The sequence below is a fragment of the Mytilus californianus genome, unplaced genomic scaffold (assembly GCF_021869535.1).
Source record: "Mytilus californianus isolate M0D057914Y unplaced genomic scaffold, xbMytCali1.0.p SCAF_3, whole genome shotgun sequence".
In the NCBI taxonomy this organism is placed as follows: domain Eukaryota; kingdom Metazoa; phylum Mollusca; class Bivalvia; order Mytilida; family Mytilidae; genus Mytilus; species Mytilus californianus.
Genome location: NW_026262679.1, coordinates 36,443,094 through 36,449,095, shown reverse-complemented (window position 1 = coordinate 36,449,095; position 6,002 = coordinate 36,443,094).

Genomic DNA, 6,002 nt, shown 5'->3' with positions numbered 1-6,002 from the left:
AAAGTCAAAATTTTCTTAAATTTGTAAAATTATATTGACCTAAGAATATATTTATATTTTATTCTGAACACTTTCATTAAATACTTAAGAGCCAAAACTTCCCACTCTCCAATGAAGCTAAGTCCTGTTGTGTGAACTACAATCTGCAACAAATTTAGTCTGATTAAAACTAGTGGGGGCTGGTTTTAATCAGACTGCAACAAAGAAAGATTACGAACAAAACATATCATAAAAACAATAATATCATTCATTTATTGAAACATGTAATTTGCAAAGTCAAACTTTTCTTAAATTTGTAAAATTATATTGCAAAGTCAAAATTTTCTTAAATTTGTAAAATTATATTGACCTAAAAATATATTTATATTTTATTTTGATCACTTTCATTAAATACTTAAGAGCCAAAACTTGCCACTCTCCAATGAAGCTAAGTCCTGTTGTGTGAACTACAATCTGCAACAAAGATAGTCTGATTAAAACCATCCCCCACTTCAAGTGGATAGTGGGGGCTGGTTTTAATCAGACTGCAACAAAGAAAGATTACGAACAAAACATATCATAAAAACAATAATATCATTCATTTATTGAAACATGTAATTTGCAAAGTCAAACTTTTCTTAAATTTGTAAAATTATATTGCAAAGTCAAAAGAGCCAAAACTTGCCACTCTCCAATGAAGCTAAGTTCTGTTGTGTGAACTACAATCTGCAACAAAGATAGTCTGATTAAAACCAGACCCCACTGGAAGTGGATTGTGGGGGCTGGTTTTAATCAGACTGCAACAAAGAAAGATTACGAACAAAACATATCATAAAAAACAATAATATCATTCATTTATTTCAACATGTAATTTGCAAGGTCAAACTTTTGTTAAATTTGTAAAATTATATTGCAAAGTCAAAATTTTCTTAAATTTGTAAAATTATATTGACCTAAAAATATACTTATATTTTATTCTGAACACTTTCATTAAATACTTAAGAGCCAAAACTTGCCACTCTCCAATGGAGCTAAGTCCTGTTGTGTGAACTACAATCTGCAACAAAGTTATCTGATTAAAACCAGCCCCACTGCAAGTGGATATTGGGGGCTGGTTTTAATCAGACTGCAACAAAGGAAGATTACGAACAAATCATATCATAAAAAACAATAATATTATTCATTTATTTAAACAAGTAATTTGCAAAGTCAAAATTTTCTTAAATTTGTAAAATTATATTGACCTAAAAAATATTTATATTTTATTCTAAACACTTTTATTAAATACTTAAGAGCCAAAACTTGCCACTCTCCAATGAAGCTAAGTCCGTTGTGTGAACTACAATCTGCAACAAAGATAGTCTGATTAAAACCAGCCCCCACTGCAAGTGGATAGTGAGAGGGGGGGCTGGTTTTAATCAGACTGCAACAAAGAAAGATTACGAACAAAACATATCATAAAAAACAATAATTTCATTCATTTATTTAAATATGTAATTTGCAAAGTCAAACTTTTCTTAAATTTGTAAAATTATATTGCTAAGTCAAACTTTTCTTAAATTTGTAAAATTATATTGCTAAGTCAAACTTTTCTTAAATTTGTAAAATTAAATTGACCTTAAAATAAATTTAAACACAAAAATGTAATATTATATATATATATATAAATGGTCCATTTCCAAAGCGTTAGTGGATAAACCTTCAATTATGTTTTAAAGCAGCTTTCCGTCCCTTCATTTAGTATTTGGCTTTCTATTTTGTAGTAGGATTACACCTCTCCATTTGTTGCCTATTTTTAGGACTACAAGACCTGTAATGTCACTCGTTCATTTAAAAAATAAATATGAACACATTTTTACTTACCTCTTTTTATAATATTTTTCGTCTGTTTCAGATTCGAAAATGCTATTACCCTTGTTTATGGCCAATAGCTGAAAAAACCATTAACTCTGGTATTTTCTATCGATGCTCAACGTAACATTTGTGAAGGAATTGCAAACTCAAATCGTGAATTCCGTCCAAATTTAAAAAGATGTATGCGCAAGGTGGTTGAATCTCGGATAAAACCATCTTTCGCTTACTTTGACCTTGACCACTGACAAAGGTTCATTCGATTTGAATTTTAAAAAAAAATGATGGCAATAATGAATTGATTTTCCTTCGACTTGCATGACTTTTGTGACAAATATTTAATGCATATTCAGGACGATCAAGTTAATAGAAACGACTGTCCTAAAAAGCAGAAACTTGATTAACAATAAACAAAATGGGGGTTTTGGAAAGGGTCATCTAGTATATAAAAAAATAATTCAACGTCAAATGATATATGTTTTATATGATTTATCCAAAATTTATGAGAGAAGATTTTTTTATAAGGCGTGTTTTGATCCATAAAACGAAAATAATCTGGGGAAATATCTACCTTGTATGTGTGGCTATACGAACAGCTACAAGGATCACATCAAAACTTGTTTACTTCTCTGAAGTATGTCCGACTTGTTCGTTTAAAGACAAAGGGCTAGTTGAAACATTTCGGCGGGAAGTTTTCCACTGGCAAAAAAATGAGGGTCACAAAACATGAAACCAATGAGAACCAACAAAACAAGACACACCCCCGGCATTAAAACAACTCACAAATTCATTTGACCACAGTCTTGTTGAACAATTAAATTTTGATCTCAAATCGAGCATAAAAAAGTTGCCTAGGGACAAATTATAAATAAGAGAGAACAATCATTTTAATTCTAAATAAGAAGTACGAAAAATATTTGTTTTTAATATATATTATTTATTCTTAACAATATATATAATTATGTATACCAATCGAAGTCTTAGGTACGAACTTACCGGCGAAATTGTCATAAACAGACGTACACCTGATATCTAGTTTTCATTACAGCAACCTGATTTGAATCTCTTTAGAAATAATCATACATTTATTTCCTAACACAATTTGAACAACTCCAGTGCTAAGCTGACAAGTTACAAGGGGAAATGTGTGTACTTACTGAGCCTCCTCATGGGATTTTTGATTATGTGATTACTTGGCCGTTTTTATAGTGATTATTTGATTACCAAACCAAGTATTTCATGATTATTCTATTATTTGATAATCTAAGACTGTATTTTTGATTATTTGATTATCTTGTTTAAAAAAATAATTAATGATTATGTGATTACATTGGCAAAACATTTGTGATTATTTGATTACTTGGACACCCCCATGAGGGACCTCCTTACTCAATAGTCACACTTTCGACAGCATGAGAGTTCTCGCCCTACTGTGATCAAATAACCTACGTATTGTTTTGTTCTTGTCTAGAATATGCATGAAATATTTGCAACTGGGCGATTACCAAACAATATAATAAATTAATCGGTATAGGCTAATTGAAATTGGGAAGAAAAATAACGAAGCGAATTATTTACAACAAAGCCATACCATATGACAGTAAATGTAAGAGTCAGTGGCGTAGCAAGGAATTCCTTATGCTCTGGATACTTTCTTTTGATCATAAAAAGCTTCTGTCAAAATTTCATAAAATTCCATGAAGTGTTGACAAAATTGTTGATGTTTAAAAAAAACTTAAACCACAAACTCAACCTTCATGTTGACGACGCCGACGCCGACAGAATCTATAATATTATAGCTATGTCTCGCTTTCGAGACATACATGTCGCAGGCTCGACAAAAATCCAAACTACGTATCGTATCTCAGCAGATAATGAATTGCTTTATACAATAGGAAACATTAGAATTCATAGTAGATTCAGACTTTGACAGAAAATGAATAAATAATATATATAATATGATACCATTTGATTAAAAGTAAATTTCGTCACTTTTAATAATTTATTAATACATTCATTAATACATTCTGTATGTGTCTGTCCCAAGTCAAGAGCCTGCAATTCAGTAGTTGTCGTTTGTTGCTGTGTATCATATTTGTTTTTCGTTCATTATTTTGTACATAAATCCGTTAGCTTTTCTCGTTTGAATTATTTTACATTTGACATTTCGGGGCCTATTATATATAGCTGACTACAGCGGTATGGGTTTTACTCATTGTTGATGGCCGAACGGTAACCTATGTTGTTGATTTCTGTGTAATTTGGTCACTTGTTGGAGAGTTGTCTCATGTTCGCCCGGACATTTTGACGTAAACGTAGCTACGCGCCTGGGATTCAGTATTCTAATTTTACTGTTATCTGTTTTGAGAAAAAAAAAATATGACTTGGTCTGTTGAAGATTCTATCTTGTCAAAAATGTCCGGTGGTATTGAGTTCCAGTTAAATGGTATTCGGGATAAAGCTAAATTTGAGCGAGTCTGTTCTTGATGGTGGTCTGAGGAAATGATATATATGCATGGATTTGGTGATTTTTCCAGATATTTTCAATTGCTCTGTTTGTATATTTTTTGTTTTGTACTTTATGTAGAAGTAGTATCCTACACTGTGGGTAAATTGAGATGTTTCAAAATTGCTATTATTGTTCTGGATTTATAATCTCTCTTTATAATTTGTTGAATTAAAAGGGGCCGCTCTTTTTTTAAGTTTTATAATTTCTCCTGGAGATACGTTTGATAGGGACCCCAGTGTTCTGTATGCTTTGTTATAGATTTCTTCAACTTGTTTTCCACATTGTAAGTTACTTCTGATGTTTACGCCAAGATATTTGATTAATTAGAGAAATACCAGTTTGGTGCCTTTCAGAGTATAAACCAATTATACATTACTATTCTTCCTGCTTAGTGTCATCATGTGACATTTGACTGGTTAAAATCTCAAACACCATGTTGTTGCTGTCTATGCCTTCCTGTTATTTGTAACAATCATTGATGGTGCTAATTTCTCTATAGCAAACGCAGTCATCGGCAAATAGTTTGATTCAGGATGTATTATTTTTAGAAATTTAGTTGATTTGTACAAGAATTAATATCGGATCCAAGACCAGGGGAGTTCCAACCATATGTCCCCTTTCAAATGCATAGGTCGTCCAAAAAACGGGGTGCAACCTCCGAAACCCCCCACCCCCGCCCCTTGGATCCTCCACTGAAGTCAGTGCCTTGCAGGACACCTGAGAGCACTGGTGTTGTTTTTGAATTGCAACCATTTACTACCAATCATTGTGTCCTCTGTATTTAAAATAAGTCTATCCAGTTTAATATGTTTGTTCGTACTCAATATCTATCTACTGACCTTACGTTTTAGAAGTTCGCGAGGAACTGTATCAAATGCCTTTTTCAAAATCAAGTTTAAAGATGTCAATATAAATAAGAAGATGTGGTATGTGCGCCAATGAGACAACTCTCCATCCAAGTCACAATACCTCTTGTGGAGAGTTGTCTCATTGGCAATCATACCACATCTTCTTTTTATACATCTGATATGTCTTGGATGTTTCTTCGACTTATTTCAAGCTCAGATTTCAAGTTAAAACTTAGATACCCATTTCTGCAGAAAAAACTTGACCAATTTCCCAATTTGGTTCATCTTTTACAAAAGGTTATCAGAATTCAAATTTGTAAATACGTTTCAAGCCTACGTACGCTCCGGTGATATACACCAAACATAGCAACATGGCAACAGTTTATTGTTGCCCAATAAGAAAAATGGTCTATGGCAGACGTTTTATACTCCCACATTATAAGAATATCAGTAAGTCATGGGATTTCATATTTTTTAAAGCAACAATTGATAAGTTGTTAACTTCAGTTGGGCTATATGACATATTTGTCGACTGTTGAGTTTATTCTCGAAATACAGTTAACATATTCTTATTTGCGAACAGTTTAATCGTGGTGTTCCAAAATTAACACTGCCGTATGAGGCTCTTATGGTCCCTTTAAAACATTTTTTTAATTGGTGCAGAGACATAAACTGTATATAAAATATTTAGCCAAAAGTATGTAAGGAGTTCCTCGACTTGGTCACTCCACTATTAGTCCCAACTGGCAGTTTACTATCAATGTTCAAGACATGTTATTCCAATCAAAGGGCCCATGAAGAGCAAAGTAATTTAT